We start from the raw sequence: 27,907 nt of genomic DNA, 5'->3' as shown, positions 1-27,907 counted from the left end.
TGTAGTCACATCCTATCTATAAGAAGGGCCATACCTGTTGATATTGATATTGTCAACATGGGATAAATTGACTTCCTCTGTCTGACTTTATTATATTATTAGGGGACTACTCTAGTTACCACTTAGGCCATTTACATCACAAGGAAAGAATTCTAAACCTTTAACCCACTTTTTTCTGACCTTAGGGCACCCCTGGAACAAGGATCCAGAATTTATCTTAGGGGGGCTTGCTGTGCTCTTCAAATGTTGTCAATTTAGTCCTAAACTATGACAGTATTGACTATAAAAATAAACTGTCTGGATTCACTGCAAGTTCTTACTCATACAAATAGATTTGCTGTTCTTCAGTGTAACTTCTCTACATAGCTTACAGGTTGTTAAATGTCGCTTTAGATGCCCTTTGATTATCTAGGCAATAAAATCACCCATATATCTATTTCTACAGTTTTATTTATTATTATGTGTTCACTAGCATAAAGTACAGCAAATTTCCAAGTGACCATCTCTGTATAGTTACATCAACAAAATGAGCATTCATGTTGTACACAAAATCATTTTAGGTCCCTATTATTTTGCATAAATTAAAACTATTGTTCAATGCAAAGCAGTTTTTTTTTGTATGAAATAGTGACATTGCTTAGCACATAAAGTATACTACTTAATAATGTATTATTCGTTAGAGGTGAATTGTAAAGAATAGATGGGTAAGTTCAGCCCAAAAATAATCAGTATTGCTGTAGTCGTGTGTTGCACATAATTGTGTGTACATATTGCAATGTATGTTCTTTGAAATATATGTAGCATTGTTATTAGTATGTATTGAATCTGAATTCTTATACCATCGTTTTTCTAAATATCCACCAGAGGGAGGTAGAAGCTTACATTTAGCTGGCAATCATACAAAGAAATAAACATGTTCTTATCTAGTCTATTTTTATGTGCTTAAAAAAAGCTTAAACTAATGACACTACCATTTCATCAAGTAATATGTTGATATGGGTAACATAATTTGAAATCATTACAATTAATATTAAAATACATTTTCAAATTATTGAAGATATAATAATCCGCCTTATTTTTTTTGCTCTGTAAATTCCTCTTTCATAATATCCCGAAGATCATATAAAAGCTATTATTTAATTTCATGGATCTATTAGGAAATCCACATAATTAGTTTTGTATCAAACAAAATTGCAAAGTATACTTTGCTAATCTCATTATTCATTATATATATATATATATATATATATATAATATGATTTCTTTATTTTATTTTTTCTGTTAAATGATCAATTTGTCATTGCATAATACGAAGAGTGCTACCATAAAAATATTGACAAGAATCTGAATTTTTACTCTTAAATTACTATAATAGTACAACCTTGGCTATCAAATACAGGTATCTTGTGTGATGTCATTCACTTGTACTCCTTCACTGTCAGAGCCAAAATATCAGATAATTGTTAGGTTGTAAGGCTCCGTGGATTTTGACCGTTATCCTGCCAATGTCTCAATGTCGATAACTTGCCAGGCTAAAACTGTCATTTAGCAAAGCCATATTTTTTTCATGTACTGTAGTCCTGAGTGTACCCTTGTTATATGACAATTTTGAGTGTTTATTATCAGCGCTGAAGTTCATATAGAAATTATACCAGCAGGACAGTGGCTAAGTGGTAAGCACTTCTGCCTGGCAGCACTATGGTCAGTAAGAATCCCACCTGTGGCTCTACCTGCCTGGAGTTTGCATGTTCTCCCTGTGCCTGTGTGGGTTTCCTCCCACAGTTCAAAGACATGCTGTAAGGCTATTTGACTCCTGTCTAAATTGGCCCCAGTATTTGTGTGTATGAATGGGAGTTAGGGACCTTAGATTGTAAGCTCCCTGGAAACAGGAACTGATGTGAATGTATAATATATATGTAAAGTGGGGCATACATTGATGGTGCTATATAGGTACCTGTAATAAATAAATACTCATCCTTACAGGCAGAGAGAGCACACGTAAAGATGAAATCCTATCTTCAGGTGTTTTATTCACCAACACCTGAGACCCTCACTGGTGCCAGTTCCAGTTGACCAGTACTCCAGTGATGTACATATTCCCAGACAGTCTCTTTTGGTTGACATCACTGCTGACACTCCTCTTCTGGATCCTAATAGGACCTTACCACTGGACATAGAAGAGAAAAAGGCATGGGACAGAAACTTCATGTGACAACAGATTTTAAAAAAAGGGCAGTTTAGTTTTTTTTTTTAATATGCCAGTAGTATGCCAATAGTCATCAGGCTGAAATGGCGCTTTAGGAATGGAAGCAAAACTTTGGCGGTAAGGCTGCACCATTATAACAATTTAAAGTGGAACTTTAGGTAATACATAAAAATGGGCGAACAAACAGGACTTTTAATGCAGAAGAGACATGGTTGTCCCTTTTGAATTAAAATGTACCTATCCTCCCCTGTAAAGTGAGCCCAGCATGCGCAGCTCAGTATAGGAATTTGGCAATGCTGAAATCAAAAGAGCTCCCATATATGCTCAACAATGACATCATTCCCGCCTAGCCAGTGAAAGCGGCTGGCATTTAATACCCGGAAGCAGGGGCAGACTGACCATTTGGAAACTCGGGCACTGCCCGAGGGCCCGGGGTCAGTAGGAGGCCCCATGAGATGCCCCTGGTACCTTTTTTATAGGCTTTTTTGAATTTGGGCAAGGACACAGGGGCCCCATGATCCCCTATTGCCTGGGGGCCCCATGAGTTGTCAGTCCGCCCCTGCCCAGAAGCCAGCTGCTTAGAGATGTCCGCGGCTGGTGGGGAGTTCCAGGACATCACATAGCTGATTCTGAGGAGAATATAGTTCTGCTTTAACCTCAAATTCTGGTCTTCTGTGTATCCCCCCTACTCACCTACACTTGATGCTCCAAAACTCTGGAATTCACTTCCAAAAAACATCAAAGAGACATTTTCTCTAAACTCATTCAAATCAAATCTAAAAACTTTTTTCTTTAGCCAAGGTTTCACTTTATTGTCCTTTATTCCTTTATTTTATTCTGTGTATTTTCTGTGTTTTCTTTGTAGAGGGCTTTGAGCAGCTACCTTTAAAGGAGCTATAAAAAAAAAATAAAGTTTATGATTAATATTATTATTATTATTATGCTGTGCTGTTTCAATTTTATTTAATATATCGGTTTAAACACTCATTTTTTTGTCAGCAATGTTTTAAGCTGTCAATATTGCCTTGTTATGATCAAAGTCGAAAATATATATTTTATATACATATCAATGCAATTTATTATTATTAAAGTGAAAGTGCCAATCTTTAAATACATTTTTGCCATGCAAACAGAAATAAAAATTGTACCAATCAAGTTTGTAATTATAAATGTGTAAAACTCATTCAGTAACTCATATACCGTATTTTCCGGCGTATAAGGCGACTGGGTGTATAAGACGACCCCCTAATTTTCCAGTTAAAACATAGGATTTGGGCTATACTCACTGTATAAGACTACCCCCCTTCTGAGGCAACACCATTTAAAAACATCTGATTTTTTAATTGAAATGGTTATGACTTACCGATACTTAAAATCCTTCAAAATCCTCATGTTCATCCTCTGACATCATAAGTTCATGAATGACATCTTGTGATACATTTGTAAGACAGTCATCATATGGATCAAATTCCAAATCAGATGGTTACCGCTGGATGAGTGGTAATACGGTAGCTTCGGCTACATACAGTATACAGTATATATACAGCCCGCTGGATGTGCAGTAATGTGCATACATTATACCGCGATGAGCCAAGCTGGCTCAAAACAAATGTCCCTATGACAGATTAATCTGTCAGCCTGCTGGATGTGCGATATATAAAGTATACTGCGCTGAGCCAAGCTGTTTCAAATCGTACCGGTACGTCCCTATTGTAATCAGCCCGCTGGATGTGTGTATGTACGGTAGCTGAGGCTACATACAGTATACGCTGGGCCAATCACAGCGAGTGATGTATTCTACTAATGAATACAAAGCCTGCTCGGATTGGCTGAGGTTGTGACATCAGCCCACCTCTGACTCAGCCAATCCGAGCAGGCTTTGTATTCATTAGTAGAATAAATCACTCGCCGTGATTGGCCCAGTGTATACTATATGTAGCCGCAGCTACCGTACACACATACAGTGGACTGATTACAGTAGGGACGTAACGGTACGTTTTGAAACCGCTTGGCTCAGCGCAGTATACTCTATATATCGCACATCCAGCGGGCTGACAGATTAATCTGTCATAGGGACATTTGTTTTGAGCCAGCTTGGCTCAGCTCGGTATACTGTATGTACATTACTGCACATCCAGCCAGCTTGACCCAAACAAACTCAAGGTTCACATTTTATACCCCGTGTATAAGACGACCCCCAATTTTTGGGGTATATTTTTAAGTATAAAAAGTAGTCTTATACGCCAGAAAATACTGTAGTTATTAACAGAAAAGGTGCCCTTTATATATTGGGTGTTTATAGCTTTGAATAAAGGTTACCAATACTGGCAGCAATTACCCACCTTTATCATGTGTATAAAAACTAAAAAATGAAATGGAGAAAATTTTCTCAAAGTATCCAGTCAATTTCACTGGAATGTTACTGAATGCTAACACTGACTGACTGCTGCTTGCTGCCATCTTTTATTCCTTTCCTTCATCCATTTCCATTACTTTTTGGGCCTGATTTATAAAAGCTTATACACATATACCTGTGCAGCGATTACTGTATGCATAGACAACCAAATCATATTTTCTCAGTATTTACTATACCTATCAATGGGGACAGACGCACACATACAGGCTACAAAGATATATAGGATGAATTTTCTAACAAGTGGAATTTACACTTTTCTCTATGAATTTCTGTAATGTTTGTACCTATCTGACTGCTGCTATGTTTCCTACATGCACATCTTAGTTGGGAATAAAAGCACATGATGTGAATTCTGATATAAGGAAACTGTAAGCTAAACTGCACATTGTCCTGGGGCTAACACGATGCTCATGCACAGATATTCTCAATGGTGCAGCCAATCAGCTTCCAGGTTTTACTGTCAAAGCTTAATTGAACAAGCTGAAATTTGAAGCTGATTGTCCACCATGCACAGCTTCACCAGATTTTGAATGCACCAGTTTTAGTAAATCTTCCCCATTGCATACAGTTTAATATGTTATTCTCTCTGAACATATTTGCAGTAATATAAATGCCAATACATAAGCATTGTGCACAGATTTTATGACCTGCTGCTCTACTTGGTGAATGCTTATTTCATTTTTTAAAGCTAGTCACATTTTTTTTTTTTAGGTAAAATGTTGACATGTGCATGAGTGGATGTTCAACACACCTATGGCTACGGTGTTAAACTGAGCATCAGTGTACAATTTTTTATTTAGTTCAGGCATTGTGAACGCAGGTTTCCACACTCTCTTGCTTATTTCCTTTAGCAAACAGGGGCCCACTATGTGCTTGTAGTGCCAGAGGATGGCAAATAATACTTTTGGTTTTGAACACTCACTCACTAGAGTACTGGGCTGTATAGGGAGCAGGGGGGACTGGCCTAGGCTCTCAGTGGATCACTTAGAGGCTGAGCCAAGTGCCAGTCCAGGCTTCTGGGTGGGTCTTGACCATACGGTTGGGATCTTTTCAAAGCCTGGACCAGCTCTGTGACATCAGCAGACAATGGGCTTTAGCATGCTTTCTGCCTAAAATGCACTACACTCCTGTGATCGATAGAAGTATAGCCAAAAAAAGCTTTGGCTATACTTCTCATCAACTCTTCCCTCCTAAACCATCTTGGTATTGCTTAGCACCTCCAAAATATTTCAGGCCATCATAACTATTTGCATGTTTTTAAGAACACATGCTTGATAACAGAAACCACATATTTTATAGATATATACATTATATTACAGTGGTTAATAATTCCTACTTTGAATGGTCTAAGGCAGTGGTCGGCAAGCCGCGGCTCGCGAGCCACATGCGGCTCTTTACACACTGTAATGCGGCTCTTCTGTGTGCCGGGCGCCCTCTCCCCTCCCTCCTCTCGGGCGGCCGCCCCAACAGTCAGGACTCTGCAGCTAGCCCAGCAATGGGCAAACTACGGCCCGGCGGACCTTTTAATCCGGCCCGCAGAGCGTGATCCAAAGAAAAAACAGCCAGGGCAGCGCGCTCAAATGCAATGATTGGCCAGTCTCGCTGCCACTCACATCCTGATAGCCAGTGATTGGCTGTCAGGATGTGTGTAGGCGGGGCAGCGTGACAAACGTGAGAGGAGCTAGGCTCCTCTCACAGTCTGCCCTGAAGACCGGAACGGCGCGGGAACACGGCAAGAAGAACACGCAGAGCAAAGGTAAGTGAATTGACACAGGGGGGACTTGGCTTACTACTTGCTACTTACTTACTACTACTATATGAGGGATGAATTAATATGGGGGATGAATTACTATATGGGGGATGAATTACTATATGGGGGATGAATTACTATAGGGGGGATGAATTACTATAGGGGGGATGAATTACAATAGGGGGGATGAATTACTATGAGGGATGAATTACTATATGGGGGATGAATTACTATAGGGGGGATGAATTACTATAGGGGGGATGAATTACTATGGGGGATGAATTACTATGGGGGATGAATTACTATATGGGGGATGAATTACTATGGGGGATGAATTACTATATGGGGGATGAATTACTATATGGGGGATGAATTACTATGGGGGATGAATTACTATAAAAACTTATTGAAACTAAAAACAGTGTACCATCCTATGTATTTTCAGTTTTAAAAATGTGGCTCTCAAAATAAATTTCAATCGTGGTTTTGGCGAGATTTGGCTCAGTTGAAAAAAAAGGTTGCCCACCACTGGTCTAAGGCTATTAATGGTGTAGTTCACTGTTTGGCCCCCTACTTTTTAATATATTTATAAATGATATTGAGTCTGGGAATAAAAGTACCATTTCAGTCTTTGCAGATGACACCAAGCCATGCAGCAAAATAAAGACCTTAGAGCATGTCTGCAAATTACAAGATGACCTCAATGCATTGTATCATTTGGCCACTATGTGTGGCAAATCAGGGTTTAATGTTGATAACTGTAAAGTTATGCACTTGGGGGCTAAAAATATGCACACTTCATACATACTTGGAGGAGTACAACTGGAAGGAATCAATGGTGAAGAAGGATCTGGGTGTTCTGGTAGATCATAGACTTAATACCAGCATACAATGTCAAGCTGCAGTTTCCAAAGCTGAGGAAAATCTGTTCTTATAAAAAAGAGGTATGGACTGCAGAGAGAGGGAGATGTTCGTTTGCCCCTAAAAAAATTAATAATAAGACCTCATCTAGAAGCATATTGGAGAAAGTGCAGAAAAGGGCAACCAAACTGATAAGAGGCATAGAGGAGCTCAGCTACAAGGAAAGATTTGATAAGCTGAATATACTCTCTCTTGAGAAGGAGATTAAGGGGGGATATGATCAACATATATAAATACATAAGTGGTCCATATAGTGAACTTTGGGTAGTTATTCACTTTAAGGTCATCCAAGAGGACAAGGGGGCACTCTTTACATCTAGAAGAAGAGAGATTTAATCTCCAAATACTGAAAGGCTTCTTCACAGTAAGAGCTGTGAAAATGTAGAATAGACTCCCTCAACAGCTGGTTCTTGCCTGCTTAGTGGATTGTTTTAAGAAAGGCCTGGATTATTTCCTAAATGCACAAAATATAACTGGATATCAATATTTATATGTAAAGTTGATCCAAGGAATATATGGCTGCCTTTTGGAACATCAGAAAGGAATTCAAATCAAAAGGAGCAAATTGGATCATGCTTTACTTGGGGGAGGTTGCCTTCCTCTGGATCACCTGTGGATATAGGATTGTGTATATGGAAGTTTTCTATTTGTGTGTGTGTGTTTTTGTGTTTTTCTTTTCTCTATGGCTAGAAACAGATAGATTTGTGTCTTCTTTCAACCAGGCTAACTATGTAACATTACAGCTAATCCTGAAATTCAGACAGCTTAATATTAAAACCAAATTTCATTTGGAGGGTTGATAGTTTATCAAAACCACAACTAAATTAACTTTTCAACAGTTTGAGCTCTGTATATGTATATATATATATATATATATATATATATATATATATATATATTCAAATGGCTTATCCTTTGCATGAAAATATACTGTATATAAAGTTACTTTTATATGCTCATACGGTCATATTTAAACTAACCATTTTATTTCTTTATTCTTCCATTTATGTAGTTCTCAATGTACTGTGCTCACAAGGATACTTCTGCAAGTATAGTGCTAAGACAATTATACACATACAGAATCTCTTACAGTTGGAATTTTCGTAGAGCCACCATCAGCCTGGTGGTGAAACCTGACCACCAACTTTGCCCATCAACCTCAATAAATTCCTGCACATGTTGATTGAATATGCCCACTGCAACATCTTTAAGACAAATCATATTGCCATGAAATACATTCTCAGATCCCCATGCCACATGATCACATTATCCTTTTAAAAGATAAGTATCAAAACCACTGTTCATTTACATAACATTTTTGTTCAATGCTCAAGGATCTCACACATTTTTCCCTTTTGAATCTTTTAGAGAGCTTGATCCAGATAATCAACATCCAGGGGAACAAGGAAAGCAGCAACAATAAATTAATTCTCATTGCCTTTCTTTATGTCCAAGAAGCCCAGCTAAAGAACTTTGTGCTTAGGTCCCACTTATAAGCCACCAGCAACACAATGTAGCATCAATTAAGGCGTGAAATCTTATACCATGCTTCGTGTTTTAAGCCAAGTCCTCCCTTAGACATCTAAATATATGTGTAAAGTGCTAATATACTAAATAACACTAAACCACACGTGGTAACCCATACAGGTGAGTATAATGTGAGCTGTGCATACCACTATAAACACTCTAATGCAGTGTGCAAACCATGTAAACACGTGTCAACCCTTATAAAACACCCTTACCAGAACATGGATATAACAAGCATGTAAATCCCAATCCAAAGACGGCTTTTCAAACTTAGCAAGTGGAAAATTCCTCCTCCATTACCATATAGATTCCCTCCAAAGCTGAACAGGTTATGCTGATAAAGTTCATGTAAAAACTCATCTGGTCATGTTCTCAATGACTCCAGATAATGCCACCACAAACAGCAATAGGAAGCTCTTCAATGCCACATAAATTTTATTGCATAAGTGTCACATCATATTAAAATTACGAACAGACCCTCCATAGATCCTTAGGAACTCTCCTCCTGCGTCTCTGAATGGAATTTCCAGGATCCAAGATGGTCGACCGGCAACTTCCGGTTGCTCAATAAGTCTTGACGTCACTTCCCTTTGACGCGTTTCGTCACCTGACTTATTCATATTCATACGCCCTTAGACATCTAACAAAATCATCTGGACTCCCAAATTAAATTTTTTTTTACCATTTGGCCAACATGCTTCACTTGGCAGCCTTGTCACTGTAGCAAATCAGAAAAAGTGGATGAAATAATTAGAGAATGATAACTATCTAATTAATTCATATATATTTTTTTTTCACTATATAATAATAATTTATTATTAATTTAGAAGTTAATTTTTCTATATGTACTGAGGTGGTGTTTTGCGCTGTCTTATTGCATTTTTTGATTTTGGTTGGTACACCTGTGTGCAACAGCAATTCATAACCCTGGTATATTATTGTTTTTTCTCTGAAGGGGTGGTCCTGTGCGCTGGGGTTTGTCTTTGTATATACTTTCAATGAGTATTGCGATCTGTCCAATGTCTGTTGCACATATATGATTGCACATGTCGGGCCTCGAAAGGCCATGTAATTAAGATTAATATAATTTCATCTTAAAGCATGACTTGGATCATGGAAATCATATCCATATCAAAATATTCACACCACAGGGCGTTCTCAAGACCCTGTGGGTGGGGCAAAATGCGTCAACGCACTTCCGACTGGCTGTCCTGATGTCCCGCGGCATTTCCAGTGAGTGGAACGCACACTGAGCGATGCGTTCCAAGCGACTATCTTGCTTACTGTGAATCGTGCATTCTGTGCCCTTTCATCCTGCTGTTGGATCAGGCTGTGAGGTCTCGGTTATAAAGGAATGTGGAATCTGTATATCTGTGGAAGCTTCAAAAGGCTATAATAAATGCTGTTTATGATCATGGAAATTGTGAGTGGTCTGGCAAAAGGTTTTTAAATGTATTACAGAGTTGTAGCATTGTTATACTATTGAATTTTTTTCCCTGCATTGCGGTGGAGCTGGTGAGATGAGCGAGTGAAGGATTATCTACCATCTTGGGTGGAAGGAATCTTGAAGGTCTTAAAGGGGGTCTAGGAGCCCATAATAATCCTAGGGGGCGCAGTGCTCACCAATATCTGGTGAGTGCGGTGTATGTTAGTTGTCTCACTGGTGGATGGTGGAAGGATCACTATTGGCACTGGGAAGAAAAGATTTTTATTTTTATTTTTATGTTTCACTTGGACTTTTTAGTCATTTTGGACACTATATTATTATATCACATCATTATTTAACTATCTAATTAATTCATATATATATTTTCACTATATATTAATAACTTATTATTAATTTAGAAGTTAATTTTTGTATATGTACTGAGGTGGTGTTTTGCGTTGTTTTATTGCATTCATTGAAAGTATGTTGCACCAGAGAAAAAAAAAAAAACAGATGGAGATCTTTGCTAATATGGGGACTTAAATGGTCGGAACTACTAGCTATCTCTGTCAATGTCCATGTACTGTTATTAACAAATAGCATTGCTGGACAGACCTGTAAAACATGTTGAGACACTGCAGCCTGCCAAAACTTACCACACTCATCAGTGTGGAGTAGATATACTTAGATCCAGATGATATGGGAGTGCTCCCATCTGATGCAGATTGGAAGTATGCCAACTCATGCTGCCGGGTCTCCAAGTGGAAGTAGCACGATAGCTTAGGTTGGCCTGTAAGTCAGCAGGCTTCTCTTACAGGTCCAGGCTGTAGTGTTTTGTGTGTGCATAACAGCAGATGGACATTGGCAGAGATAGGCAATATTTAAGTCCTTATATTGCTAAAGGTCTCCACCTGTTACATACTCCTGGGCACACATGCTTTAATGAGTATCTACATATGTTCAGTGTTTGTGCCATATACAGTATGTGCATTTGGGAACTCTATATTTTATGAAATGCAGATGGATGTCATTTCATCTTACATCACCACTTGGATCATAGACATCATGGATCACTTTTACTGAAATCTGGATTCCCAGTGGCTTACTATTAAACATCCGGTTGGTTTATTTAGTTTGCACACATGAACCCAGTGGTTCATCATTAAAGATACATATGTCACCATCTTATACAGGATTACTCCATGCCTTATTAAATACTGTAAGTGGCAATCCAACCAATGTTGTCATTATCTATCCAGTCTATCCTGATTGATGAGGAACTGCATTGTTGGATGATGTAATTGACAATGGATTTACATGTATTTTCCCCATGCTGTGTACCCCATGCATATGGCTTGGTATGGTTCCGGAGGAAGTGCACAATCATCTCCCTCGTTCCTGGTCTGCCAGGCTGCATAGCCAGATAAGAATTTGGGGGGCATGCTTTTGTACTTGATTTTTTTCATGGGAACCCAAGGTTCTGGTATGGAATTTGGGGGAGACTTCACACCATTTTTTTTATGTCCCCTTTGACATCCATACCAGACCCTTATCAAGGAAAAGGGTATGGTATATATTATTAGGGGGAACCCCAAGAAGCTAATTTTATTTTGTGCTGGGTCTCCAATTAACATCTATACCATACCCTCAACTAGGATAATGGTCTGGTACAGATGAAGGAAATATCTGGTCACTTTGTTTACAATAAAACAAAGCAGCCAAGAGATGTAATTTACCAACAATTTAAATAGCATTGTATCTTTCTAAATGTCAGTGTTGTAGTAGGTTTTTTATATTATTCAGATTTGACACTTCACAAGCAGGTTAAGGGCATCCCCCAGCCATGTTATTTAAAAGCATTTTACATTTTTATTGTTGCCCTTTTAAGTGTTATTAAATTTGATGTTCCCTGCCAAAGGAAATGTTTTTTCTTCAGTGAAAGATTTACTTCAGTTTTACCTATATATGAACAGTAAATTGCTGTTCACTTTGAAAGCTCAATCGTGTGCAGATACTTTTCACATGAATGGATAATTGAAGTGAATATTCACACAATTCTCTCAGTGAGGATCCAAAAATTCTTTAGTAAATCAATGTTCCAACATTTTTATTTACACATTAGTAGCAGACTAAAACCTTTAAAAATGTATTACATAACAAATCAGCATTTTATATATATATATATATACAGTCAGGTCCATACATATTGGGACATCGATGCAGTTCTAACATTTTTGGCTCTATACAGAACCACAGTGGATTTAAAATGAAACGAACAAGATGTGCTTTAACTGCAGACTGTCAGCTTTAATTTGAGGGTATTTACATCCAAATCAGGTGAACGGTGTAGGAATTACAACAGTTTGTATATGTGCCTCCCACTTGTTAAGGGACCAAAAGTAATGGGACAGAATAATAATCATCAATCAAACTTTCACTTTTTTATACTTGGTTGCAAATCCTTTGCAGTCAATTACAGCCTGAAGTCTGGAATGCATAGACATCACCAGACGCTGGGTTTCATCCCTGATGATGCTCTGCGAGGCCTCTACTGCAACTGTCTTCAGTTCCTGCTTGTTCTTGGGGCATTTTCCCTTCAGTTTTGTCTTCAGCAAGTGAAATGCATGCTCAATCGGGTTCAGCTCAGGTGATTGACTTGGCCATTGCATAACATTCCACTTCTTTCCCTTAAAAAACTCTTTAGTTGCTTTTGCAGTATGCTTTGGGTCATTGTCCATCTGCACTGTGAAGCGTCCAATGAGTTCTGAAGCATTTGGCTGAATATGAGCAGATAATATTGCCCAAAACACCTATTCCCCCCACTGATACTAATGATGGGGCACTATTCCTGCCACTGATACCAATGATGGGGCACCTATTCCCCCCACTGATACTAATGATGGGGCACTATTCCTCCCACTGACACCAATGATGGGGCACTATTCCTCCCCCCACTGACACCAATGATGGGGCACTATTCCTGCCACTAATGCCAATGATGAGGCACTATTCCTGCCACTAATACCAATGATGGGGCACTATTCCTCCCACTGACACCGATGATGGGGCACTATTCCTCCCACTGGTGTGCATTGGAAGAGGGGTAGTCTTATACGCCGAGTATAGCCCAAACACTATATTTTAACAGGAAAAGTAGGGGGTCATCTTATACGCCCAGTCGTCTTATACGCCGGCAAATACGGTAATTCAAAGTTATATAGGTTAGTTGAGAGTGCCTTGGAGGAACTGTTGCTATTTCCAAGGACCTTTGGGAAGACATTAGAGCACCTTACCTGTCAACACCTATGGTAGTGAGCTCTATAGGTCTACAGCTTGGGGTTGCCCAGGGCACGGAGTCTAAGCCCCAGCCTGCTTATTCACCAGGGCCCCTGATGGTGGGGATGGACTTGCAGCAGGCTGGGACCAGGTCGCAACCCCCAGGTACACCCAGCTGAGGTGGAGGAGACCGCTAGCGAAGACACAGGGAATCCAATGGGAAAGCTGAATTCAGGATAGGCGGAAAACAAGCAAGGTCAGGAACGAAGCCAGGGTTGGTACACAGATAGACAACATAGGATTCACAGCAAACACACGGGAGCTCCAACAACACAAAGTTGCTCAGGCAAAGTGGGACAAACTGAGCATGTCTTAAATAGACAAGCCAGCTAGGAGGTGGCCCAGGAAGTGATAGAAGGGAAGGCCATAAAACCCAGAGGATTGCAGACGACGCCCATAGGTGAGCACAGACAAACACACGTGAAGGAATCAAGAGCAGCAAGGAGATAAGAATAAACACACAAGAGGCTGCAGGCTAACTTGTGACATTACCCTAGAACTCCTATATTCTATAGTTTGCCCAAACTATGTAAACAATCTGCTAACATAACAGGCAGACCTATTGTATCTAGCAAAGGCAGTTTAACTGAACATTTGAGCCAAGTTATTGACACCCACCTTCAATCTCATGTCCAGGCCCTGCCATTTTTTGTAAAGGACACAATACTTTTTTGCAACTAGTAGAAAATCTAAGTTTCCATGGATGCTTTCCTGGTAATCATAGTATTACATAGTTCCATACCTCACGATCTGGGATTGTCTATGATTAAAAAGACACTGACACAAAGAGGAACTCAGGATTGGCTTCATAATGAGTTAATTCTTTCAGGTTTAGTATTAATTCTCAATCACAACTTTTTTGTTTGATGGCTTCCACTTCCTCCAGGTGCAGGGCGTAGTAATGGGGACATGTTTTGCCCTATCCTATGCTAATCTGTACCTGGGGGAGTGGGCGCAATCTCTCTTCACCAATGAGGATCTCTCTCTGTACACTTGCCATATTTCTACATGGCAGAAGTATATTGACAAGGATTTCCTCATATGGGAGGGGCCTGAGGAGTTATTGCTTCAGTGGTTTGACATGCTTGACAATAACGATCTCAATCTAAAGTTTATGATGTCTCACAGTCCTAAGACAGTTAATTTCTTGGATATCACTATATCCAAGGAATCTGACGGAAGTTTGATAAGTAGTCTATAGTACGGCTGGCAATATGATTCTCCATGCAGACAGTTTCCATCCTCTCTACCTAGAGACCAATTACTGTTTAAGTCTAAAAATAAATTGAAAACAAAAGGGCCTTTACAGATTATTCTACGCTGTACTAACCAACTATCAAAAATTAAGCAAATTTTAAAGAAACATTGCTCCCTTCTAACGCAGGATCCAATTATCCAACAATCTATTAATAAAACACCAGCTATAACATCTAAAAGGGCCACATCCCTAAGGGACAGATTGGTGGAAAGTGAATTTAAGGGGGACAAGCCTAATGACCCCTGTAGTTACCCTGGGACCTTCACTTGTGGTGGATGTTCCTGTTGTCCATATACCCTGGGACAAAATAATATCAGGTTACCTAATGGAGAACATCTTAAATGACAACATTTTGCAAACTGCCAGACAAAGGGTGTGGTCTAAATGCTCAACTGTGAAAGTGGATCCTTTTACATAGGAAAAATGAGACAAGAATGTTGGCGCCGCATGTATAGACATATACATAGCAGGAACTTGTAATCCAGACCTTCCTGTGGGGAGACAAGGAGCTCTCCTACATGAACACAAACACCCTAAAATCAAATTTACAGCCATTGACCGAGTACACATACCACAGAGAAAGGTTGATTAGAACAATGTTTTTTTTTCCAGTTAGAACAGAAATGGATATTTAAATTGAAAGCTACATGCCCTCCAGGGTTAAAGGACACCATTACTTTTAAACCCTTCTTGGGCGGGTTTGCATCAGGGAAGATGGACTTATTAAATATTTAGAAGAATTCTATTTATTATATCATTAATATTTTTATTTGTTTGTTCAGTCCTTGCTGTTGTTTTAATAGGTATTATGACAGATAATGAATACATGTAATTCAATAGTAGTTCTAAAAAGTTCTCTTTGGAGAATATTGTTTGTTTTTGCTGTAATTGTATGATTGATTCTCTGGTTTTGTGAAGGTGGCCTGGGAGATCTATGTCTGACCCCTGGGGGGGGGGTCTAGTGCCCCCATTTAGGAGCATGTGCGTGACGTCATTACATCGTGCGTGCACGGTGTCATCGGCGAGGACGCCGAGGGAGCCATATTGACATGCACCTAGGATTGACTAGCGGTCTTGTCCACAGCTGCATCAATTTATTGGGTGCATTTGAAGCCTTGTGAACAGTACAATCTTTCTTGTTTTGGAAACCTTTGACACAGCTTGCTGTGTAGCTTCCAGGGTGGTCTATGGTAAGTGAAAATTCTTGTTATAATATCTGTGCGACTCCTATACAGGTAAAGGACTCTAAAAAGTTTTCTGGCATTTTCTTTATTTTTGTCTTTCATATCAACTTCAGTTATGAGATCTCAAATATAACTTACAGGCACACTATCTCCTTTGTACGGTCCCCTTCTTTGGCATGAGACCCCAGGGCCATGTCTGTAGACAAAGGATATATTTACTACAGTCCAATGCTAATTGTAAGTTATTTGAACACTTTCACGATCAGTTCTGTGCATGAACTACAGTTTTTAAAATGTTATGTAGTTTACATTATTAGCATATGTATATTTCTTTGCCTATATTTAGGTATTTCTCCAGTTATCCCTGATGAAGACCTGTATGGTTGAAACGCATTGGGAATGATATATTGGAGATTAATTTATGGCATCACAATATGCATGATACTGTATAATGAATGTATTGGAGTGAACTACAAGCTTTGTAATGTATATGTCATCTTTGATGCTATCAATACTGTGTAATTGTGAATTGTATGCAACAGTATAAACATGAGCTCCATAACATATTGAAGCCATAAAAACAAGACCAGGGGTTTTTGTTTTCAGAAAAAAATTGTAAATGCAAATAGAATAAAAACTAAAATTTAAGTACTTGGTGTAGTGGTAAATATTGTTGTTGCAAAAATATTGCTCGCTGCAGAAAAAGTCCCAGGGGAGACATTGGAGTAGTCTTGTAGTAAAGTGTAGTCAGACTTAGGTAAATGAGCATAAAAACACTCAAGTGTCAATGGGGGTTCAGGATGAGGTTTGGATTCGCCATGATCATGGATTCACAGAGAAACCCCCAGTCCCAAAGAGTTTATGTGCAAATTCACAAGACCAAATTTTTAAACATGGTCAGCAGGCTTAGAATGTGAAATATGGGGCAAAGCAACTCCCTCACTATAAAAAAGGGGCTCAGAGCAGCCATGTGTCAGTGTATTATAAAGTTGCTGTGAGAAAAAGATAGGGACAGTTAAAGCGGAGTTCCACTCACTCTGTAAAAAAATAAAAGTCAGCAGCTACAAAAACTGTAGCTGCTGACTTTTAAAAAACAGCCACTCACCTGTCCCATGATTCCGTGTTGTCCCCACTGCAGCCCATTTCACCAGACATCCTGTATTCCCTGCACCAGTATCTTCAGTGTGGGAACCTGGCTGTGACAGCTTGCGGCTTCACAGACGGGTGCCCACTGCGCATGCGCGATTAGCGCTGTGCTTCCTGAATGGCAATGTCATCTTTTGGGACCTGTCACATGTCCCACAAGACTTTGGGGAGGGAGGGTAGGAGGACAACTTCCGCTGCTGATCTCCTAGGCGATCACAGTGGAAGTGGAAGCAGGTCAAATTCTGTTACCCATTCCCCCACCCCCCGCTCCCAGAAGGTGACAATCCTGCATGGGGAGCGGGGGACCAATCTTTAAAGCTGAACTTTCCCTTCTGGGTGGAACTCCACTTTAAAAAGTGCATTTGGAGAGATTAGGGTCCATTAGAAAACTGTGATTAACTTCTAACAGCTAGCTTTTTGAACAATGACCTAATTTGCTTTTTTTATCTTATTATTGGGGAATTTTGTCTTTAATTTGAATTTCTGGTTGATCTTTCAGCTTTCACTTTTAGCTCTCCTGTCCATAGCAAACCTTTAAAAAAAACAAACTCTAAAAAACAATGAGCACTTCACATTATATAATTCACATTCACCTCACCTTTATCCCCAAAGTAATATAAAAGTTAATCAAAGACTGGTTAGGCCCAGTGGAATCCCTAGGCAGGTGCGGTGGGTGAGCACCGGGTGACACCTATCGCAGGGGGTGACACTGGACCCACTCCACGAAAGGTAAGTTTTAAAGCAAGCTGACGATCCCCGCAGGATGAATCAGATCTGTGGATTGAGCATAATGGTTCAAAGTCCGATCCATTATGCTCCCCAATCCACAGATCCGATCCATCCTGCGGGGATCGCTGGCTTGCAACCTATATGGGGTTAACTGATCGCTCCACGAAAAGGTAAGTTTTAAAGGAAGATGACAATCCCCGCAAGAGGGATCGGATCTGCGGATTGAGCATAATGGATCGGAGTCCAATCCATTATGCTCCCCAATCTGCAGATCTGATCCATTTTGCAGGGAACGTCGGCTTGCTTTCAAACTTAACTTTTTCATGGAGCTTGTGAAGAGATCAGTTAACCCCCTATAGGTAACAAGCCGATGATCCCCGCAAGATGGATTGGATCTGAGGATTGGGGAGCATAATGGATCAGACTCTGATCCATTATGCTCAATCCGCAGATCCTATCCATCCTGCGGGGATTATTGGAGGGGCGACACCAAACGTTACCGCACAGGATGACACCAACCCTAGGGACGCCCCTGGTTAGGCCTGTCCTCTGTGTTTAAAACAATTTTACATTGTTTTATCATCATTAAACAGTTCTTACAATGAGACAAGTGTAAATAGCTTAGGATCAATATGTCCCTCAAAAAGCGGACTTTATTGGCATAGCACAAGACAAATTATAAAATCACAACTTTTATTTCCAAACAATTAACATAAAAAATATATTAAAATCAATACAGCACCATCTCATTCAATACATTAAAAGTGACACAATACCCAACCATGAGAAGGAGAACTGGACTATGCATAGCAGTGTTACATGCCAAAATAGCATTGAAATGTAGAATTGGTGATTATAAATACGATTAACATTAATAAAAATATCACCAGCATCTCCATATTCATATACATCAATGTGTTTTGCTAACTTTATCTGCTTCTTCAGGATAAGATTGGGTAGATGCTGTCAAAAACTGCAGAGCATAACACAAGTGTAAATATACAAATAGACTATATTTTATATTATACTTGTGGTAGAACAAATAAAAGAATATTCATGCATGCTTGCTTGATGAGGGCATCTTGTAAAACACAGATAATCAGATGGTAACAAGTCTTGGGGGAGGATGTAGGATCATAGAAGAAGGACAAACTACCCCATGGAGCCTCTCCCACATGGACTACTGGGCGATTCATATTTCAAGGGGTGCAGATACCATATACCCCACTAAAACAGGTAAATAAATTGAAAATAGAGAATATAAACATGTACTTAGGTAAATTGGCCTTGAAATATATTGCTCATTAATGAGTGTGCCCAACAATTCTCCCAGCCATGTAACTCACCACTTATAAGTAGTATTATCAGATATGGTGTATCTGCTAGATCCCAATGGAACTAGAGAGGAAGGAATCAATGTATTAAATCATTCAACACTTCCCACCAGCTGCCTTTATACTAGCCTCAGGGGATATAATATAGAAATATAGGCTAGTCCATCCCTAGGTTCACTGCAGAAAGAAAAAAAATTCCATTTAGTTACCTGTTTTAGTGGGGCATATGGTATCTTCATCCCTTGAAATGTGAATCGCACAGTAGTCCATGTGGGAGAGGCTCTATGGGATAGTTTGTGCTCCTTGTATTCTCCTACATCCGCCCCCAAGACTTGTTACCATCCTATCATCTGTGTTTTACAAGATGCCCTCATCTAGCAAGCATGCATAATTGTTCTTTTATTTGTTCTACCACAAGTTTAATATAACATTTAGTCTATTTGTATACTCACACTTGTGTTATACTCTACAGTTTTTGACAACATTTACCCAATCTTATCCTGAAGAAGCAGATAAAGTAAATGAAACGCACTGATGTATATGAGTATGGAGATGCTGATGATATCTTTATTAATGTTAAACATATTTATGATTACCAATTCTACATTTTCATGTCCCCACCCTTAAACCATGTGGACCAGACAAATCTATATTCTAAGATGGCAGCTGCGCTGGAAAAGATATCACAGCACGATGACATCATGATGCACATGAATGGTGATGCAGCGACGCACGCGTTTGCACTCCGCCATCACAGCCAAACAACATTACATATCCGTGATGCTCCACCTAGGAGACAATATACAAACAAGGCATCTTAACTTCCAACAATAGCCAAATATAAGGGGTAGGCAATAAACATCTCCATCAAAAGCCCATACACATTGTCCAAAGGGGACACAGCCTGTATAGAAGCAAGCCATCTTGAATATCGCAGCCATGGCTGTCAATCACTGGGTCCCGGCCGGTAATTACCTGCTGGGGCCCAGTGATTACCGAGGATCTCCGACGGGGAGGAGGGCTGCTTTGTTTACTAACAGTCCTCCTCCCTGTCGGCTCGGGCACACTGCTCTGGATGGCTGTGCACAGCCACCCAGAGCAGTGTGCTTACAGTGAAGCACCAACCCACCGCCCCCAGTAAAACACTCCCAGCACACAGTTAACCCTTTGATCGCCCCTCATGTTAACCCCTTCCTGCCTAGTGCCATTAGTACAGTGTCAGTGTTTCATTTAACACTGATCACTATATTGGTGTCACTGGGGATGTCAGTGACACCAAGTCAGTTCCCCCCCAGTGTCAGAATGCCTGCCACAGTCCCACTATATATACCGCCATTTGTAAATGATATAACTTTCACTTGAACCAATTAATTTACCTGTATTGGGATTTTTTTTTTTAGCAAAGACATGTAGCAGAATACATTTTGGCCTAAATTTATGACGAAATTTGATTTTTACATTTCTTTACTAGGCATATTTAATAGCAAAAAGTCAAAAATATTGTTTTTATCTCAAAATTGTCATTTTTTTTAATAGCTCAAAAAAAAAAAAATTGCACAGGCGATTAAATACCACCAAAAGAAAGCTCAATTTGTGGGGAAAAAAAGGACACAAATTTAATTAGGGTGCAGTGTTGCATGACTGCTCAATTGTCAGTTAAAAATGGCCTGGTCAGGAGAGCAAGTGGTTAACGACTTACAAAAATGTGATCATATATATGTAGTTCAGGCCATTGCCCTACCTATTCAACAGGATATAAAACACTACTTGCATATATGCAGACAGCATCGACCTATGCATTGGTGTTTTTTTTGTGTTAGACAGATCTCCTGTTGGCAAAGGTCTCTCATTTGCAAAAGTTCTGTAAATGGCATATTAATGCAGTACTATTCTTGGTTTTCTGAAATAATTTATAATAGAGGAGGGAATGTCAAGCACCACTTTTAAGAGATTCAGTTATAAAACTCTTTGAACTTGATTAAAAACACACCTTTACAGTCCACAGCACCAAGAGCATATTTTAATTATTGTACTTATGATGGTATTCAATTATGGCAATTAATTTTTGTGACCGAAATGAGTCTGACTGAATTAATGATCAAGTAAGTTAATAAAGCTTAACAGTCCTAAAGTATTTCTGTTGCACTGACCTGTAAATTATAATGTGTTCATTAAAACCAAAGTAGATATGAATTGTTAGGTCCATCTATATTGCCCTAAGAAAAGTAGATTTTATTTAAGTGTGTTTGCAATAATTTATTTTCTGACACATGTACAATATATGGCTATACCTGAATAACATTTATTGTGAACTGATTTAGGTTTAATTTCCCATTTACTTATGGCTGTAAAACCGCAGTGAAGGAATTTTGAAAGAGCATGTCTTCCTCACATAGCATTCTGTAATCACAGCACTGACTTGGGTTATTTTAACATATAATAATGGTAGTAAAACAAACATATACTATTGAATATAATATTGTTCTGTAACTTTTGTGCTATTGGAAGCAATGTTTTAACAGAGACATATTACCTCTGCTACATAGATGTTTGCTGATTTGGCTGGTGGCTTACTGTTATCATTAGACCTTTGCTTCTGGTATCATCTGCCTTCAGATAAATGAACCCCTGGCCCTGTACTTTATGACTATCAGCATGGGAGACTTTGATTCTTTATTAAATGTCTCTGATGATCCCCAGCAATTTATATTTTTAAATAGTTCTGTATAATTTTAACATAATGAGGGGCAAACAAAGGAATGTGTTGGGGAATTTTGAACACAGCTTCAGGCAGGCTACTAGCTTGGTCTTCATGGTCTTTTTCCCCTTCAGCTTCTCCAACCTTGTATACAGTTAACATGTCAGAATGTGTGGAGATGTGAAAAGTATAGTTTGTTCTCAGGAAAAAAAACAAAATAGTCTTGGGGGGAGTCTGAGTTCTTTTGATCTAAATGAGCTTGCTATGCCTCAATATTGACTCTTCTGGGAAAACTCACGTTTTTTTCTAGACCAAACTTTTGCTGCTAAAGTGCCAAATATTCTATTTGCTGGACCAGATAGCTGAGCTCTCTGGGACCTGGTAGTATTGTGTAACTGGTGTCTTGGTCTCTCTTGTGAAGGCCTATTCAATTCACTGATATATTATCCTAAGGAGGGATAAGCCCATGAATTGAATACACAAGGGCCCAGATGCCAATATCTTTGAGCTTTAGGGTATCATTTAATCAGGTAAATATTTTAGAGATAATACTGTAACTGAGAATATTGTATACTATCTAGACCACTTATTAGAACTGTTTATAACTGTTTTACTGCCCATATTTGCAGCTATTTAGTGGCCTTATACACCATTTTACCATTCGTTGGTGACCACCTCCTGCTGCTTCTGACATGTTCGACCTTGAAATAATCAATTCTAGTCACCACTGTAAGTGTGCATCTAAGTGCAAATTGGTAAATTGGTGGGGGTTTTTACATAAACAACCATGTCAACATCAATATAATTATGGTATCTTATCTCAAATTAGATTCTATATAATTGGTGCTCTATGGCGCTGCCCACAGCTTCCTAATGTGCCCCCATATATGGACACCAAATCCAGCACATCCTCTTTTCTCCTGGTGACACACAAATAAGATTGTATCAGTATTTTCACATTGTGAGTATATATGATTGTTTTATAGATTTGATATTTATCTGTATGATATGCATGCAAGTTTAAAACTGCGTCCAGTTTGTTTATCTAAATGCACCAGCCTAGCTCCAGAGGTAGCAACATCTTGTCATGAAATGTGTAGAGCCAACCACAACTGTTATTGAACAAACCCCACATGGAAAAATTACATATAGCCATATGAGATAATCCTAGTCATCGGTGGTCTTTTGGTGCCTATTGGCATTTTTGATTGCAGGGGGTAACCAATTTCGATTTTGTTTTGATAGGGTGCAATATTTTCCAAAAAAATGTGATATATGTAAGGAATTATTTTATGAATTGTTCTTTTTATGAAGTTTCTTTATTTGTAGTTTTTTTGTAATAATATTAATCAAGTTCTTTACAATTATGGTTTTTGAAGTGTATGTGCTTACAAAGTCCATGATCTCCAACCCTTTTTCTTGTGAAGTCATAAATGTATTTGTTTGTTACTAACATTGTGCCTGTAAATGTAAGCAGCCTGTCATGGATACTGAGAGAAGGGATGCAGCAATAGGGATGACAAGGTTTGTGTAGCTGCACTTAGGAAACTGAAATCAGACTGTGTATAATAAAGTACGTTTACTAACCACTTCCCGGATAGACGGGAGCAGTGCAGGAGCGGGTTACTGTTTATAAACGGCGCCCGCATTTTCAGCTTGTACGTGCTTCATGGGAGCTTGCTGCACCGTGATCCGGTGCCTGCTGTGTCCTCCGGACACAGTGGAACACTGATCGCTGTACGGGACCTCTGTGTGAGGTCCAGCTTCATGTGATCACTGATTGGCCAATCAGTGATCTCATGAATAGTAGTAAGCAAGATGTCACTTCCTGACATCATTGCTTACTACTTGTGAAATCTGTATATGATCACAGAGGTCACACGGTACAAGGCTCACAGTATTTCTCAATGGCTGCAAGATTGCAGTCAGGAGAAATGATTGCTTTTCCAGTCTTTATGGGTGTAAAAGCAATCAGTGTAAAAAAAAAAATCTTTATCACCCCCACAAGTAGTACAGTGTCACTATGGTGACACTGTACTTCTTGGGTGACAGTATGTTAAAAAAACAAACACACAAAAACACAAAAAATTAAAATCAAAATGTAAAAAAAAATTGAAAAATTATACTTTTTGGTTATAAACTAATTTGTGTTATTTTTTTTTTTACTAAAAAGATAGTTGAATACATTTTGACCAAGATTTATGAAGAAAGATTATTTATTTGCAAAATGTTATAAGAAAAACACTTTTTTTAAAAAAATTTTGGACTTTTTAATTTATATAGCAAAAAAATTAAAATCCCAGTGGTGAATAAATACCACCAAAATAAAGTTTTATCTGTCTCCAAAAAATGCTAAAAAAGTCATATGGGTACAGTGTTGCATGACCGCGCAATTGTCATTCAAAGTGTGATAGCACTGAAAGCTGAAAATTGGCCTGGACAGGAAGGGGGTGAAAGTGTCCGGAATTGAAGTGGTTAATAGTGAAACAAAACAAATCCAAACACCAGTAAACAGAGTACACAGCAAATGTGAAGATATCAGTGAAATATAAACCAGGTTAAAAAAATCCTAACTAGCAAACTAACTAGCAGACAGAAAATCTAACTAGCAAACTAACTACTCTGCTCAAAAAGATTAAAGGAACAGGAAAAAGAATCAGAGTATAGCATCAAGTAAATTAAACTTCGGGGATATTTATCTGCTCAGTTAAGTTTCAGCTGCTTTGGTGTTAATGAAATTAACAACAGGTGCACTAGATGGGCAACAATGAGACAACCCCCACAACAGGAATGGTTTTACAGTTGGAGGCAACTGATATTTTCCTTGCATTTGGCTAGGGTCAGTGTCACTACTGGTAGCACAAGGTTATACATGGAGCCTTCAGAGGTTGTACAGGCAGTCCAACTCCTTCAGGATGGCACATCAGTATGTGCTATTTCCAGTAGGTTTGCTGTGTCTCCCAGCACAGTCTCAAGAGCATGGAGGAGATTCCAAGAGGCAGGCAGTTACTCTAGGAAAGCTGGACAGGGCCATAGAAGGTCCTTAACCAATCAGCAGGACCGGTATCTGCTCCTTTGTTCAAGGAGGAACAAAATGAGCACTGGCAGAGCCCTACAAAATGACCTCTAGCAGTCCACTGGTGAGAATGTCTGTAAACAAACAATCAGAAACAGACATCATGAGGAGGGCATGAGGGCCCAATGTCCTCTAGTGAGCCCTGTGCTCACTGCCCAGCACCATAGAGCTCAGTTGGCATTTGCCATTGAACACCAGAATTGGCAGGTCCACCACTGGTGCCCTGTGCTTTACACAGATGAGAGCAGGTTCACCCTGAGCACATGTGACAAACATGAAAGGGTCTGGAGAAGCCATGGAGAACATTATACTGTCTGTAACATCGTTCAGCATAACCGTTTTGGTGGTGGGTCAGTGATGGTCTGGGTAGGCATGTCCATGTAGGGATGCACACAGGGGCGGACTGACAACGCATGGGGCCCCCGGGCAATAGAGGATCATGGGGCCCCTGTGTCCTTACCCAAACTCAAAAAAGCCTATGAAAAAGGTACCTGGGGCATCTCATGGGGCCCCCTACTGACCCTGGGCCCTCGGGCACTGCCCGAGTTTACAAATGGTCAGTCTGCCCCTGGACGCACAGACCTCTACAGGCTAAACAATGGCACCCTGACTGCCATTTGCTATCAGAATTAAATTCTTGGACCCATGTCAGACCCTATGCTGGTGAAGTTGGTCAGGGTTCCTCTTGGTGCACAACAATGCCGGCCTCATGTGGTGAGAGTATGCAGGCAGGTCCTGGAGGATGAAGGAATTGATACCATTGAATGGCCCCCATGCTCGCCTGACCATTAGAACACCAATAGAACACCTCTGTGATATCATGTTCTGGTCCAGCCACCAGGTTGCACCTCAGACTGTCCAGGAGCTCAGTGATGCCCTGGTCCAGATCTTGGAGGAAATACCCCAGGACACCATCTGTCGTCTCATTAGGAGCATGCCCCGACATTGTCAGGCATGCATACAAGCACGTGGGGGCCATACAAACTACTGAGTACCATTTTGAGTTGCTGCAATTAAATTTCAGCAAAATGGACTAGCCTGCAGTATCATTTTTTCACTTTGATTTTCAGGGTGTCTTTGAATTCAGTCCTCTGTAGGTTGATAATTTTAATTTCCATCAAATCATGGGGCATCTTTACGTTCCTAACACATTACCCAGTCCATATTAATATAGATATCCAGCATAGTTTTCCCCATTGATATCTGATGTGTTTTCAAAGTGTTCCTTTAATTTTTTTGAGCAGTGTATAATACAAAATATACAAACAAAAGGGAAGCACAGATTAGCAATGCAAAACTGGAGGTGCAAGGAACAGTCAGGAAGGAGGAACCAAGACTGGGATCAAGAACAAGGGGAGCAGGTGCAAGACAGTAGGGCAAAGGATATAGGTACAGGGCATGAGCAGGAGCAGGATTGGGAAAAAGGCTCAATATGATTAAGCAATTGGTATCTGGCAATCAGGCAAAACACCAAAGCAAGAGGTAATAGTATTGGAGGGACTAAATACCATCCCAGCAGCCAGCATCAGGTGGAGACACCAGAACTTCAACTTTCCACTCTGGGAACCACAGTGCCAACAGGTGATCCAGTTTCTGACACAGCCTCCTGCTCCTATACCTGATATACATGGAAGAAGCACCAGACCAAAAGATAAGAGTCCAAATGAATGTATTGGTATTGTGCAATAAAACAGTCAGTGTATTTTGGAGGTTGAAGAAACTCACTCTTCATCATGGCAACAACAAAACATAATATGATGTAAGTATAAATGTAACAGATAATATCATGAGTCTAGCAATCATAGAACATCATGGATACCATTTAGAAAACTATTAAACACAGTGCAGCACTTCACTTTTCCTACAGCATTCAAAATATATATACAATCATGCCAAAAAAAACATTCAAACATAAAGAGTAATAAAAAGTAAAATAATATGTAATAATGTCCACTTTTAACCTTCCTTGTGCAATAAAACCACATTTCACTTCAGATATAATTTCTGGGTGCTTCCACCTATAGTGCGTCTTATGTTCACGTTTTTGTGTGTGCCCTCCACCAGATGTACTCTCACCTGGAGTATATGACCAAACCGTTAAGGGAAGTCATATAATGCTTGTGTGCCTCTGGGGCTTATATACTGTATGTACTCCCATACAGATAGGTATAGTTCTTATATTTAGACTGTATATATCTCATCCTTCATTCCTCCTTCACTCAGCGATACTCCTCAGGCATGAAAAGAGAAACTACCAAACATAGTGCTTTATTAGTGCTAGCTATAAAGTTTGCACATTAAAATTAGTCATTTTGCCCCCATTTACATGGTGCTTAACTAATGCAGGCTACAAGAATATGATGCCCGACAATTCCTGTAAATAGAGTAGAGCACCATGCCATCCAATTATTCCCCCTGATGAAGCCACATGACATGGTGTAGGGGGGGGCTTGCTGATGTCACAACACTCAACATGACAGACTGTATGGTAATGAAACATCACTGACGGCTCTGTCTGATATGGTTATTTTTCATTGGATTTCTTATTCTATCAGAGTACTGCACTTGTAAAAACCTATAAAATGTGAGTGCATTACTGTAAGCTAATTGTAAGCTCATAAACAAGTTGTTTTAAGGATAAGACACTATGTTAGTTGGTTTCTCTTTTCATGCCTGAGGAGGATTGCTGAGTGGAAGAGCATTGAAGGAGGATATATATACAATCTAAACAGAACTATATCCATCTGTATGGGAGTACCTAATATATATATATATATATATGTATATCAGTAATATGGGTGGAGTGCATAATGATGATCAATCACAGTGCGTAGCAATCAGGCCCTCCCAAAGTCCATATGTAGAAAAAAGAAAATTGGATTGCTGCAAATAAAAAAGTT

Source organism: Staurois parvus, unplaced genomic scaffold (genome assembly GCF_062004578.1).
Source record: "Staurois parvus isolate SC_StPar_1 unplaced genomic scaffold, SC_StPar_1.0 ptg000153l, whole genome shotgun sequence".
Lineage (NCBI taxonomy): Eukaryota > Metazoa > Chordata > Amphibia > Anura > Ranidae > Staurois > Staurois parvus.
Note: the sequence above shows the minus strand (reverse complement) of the source record.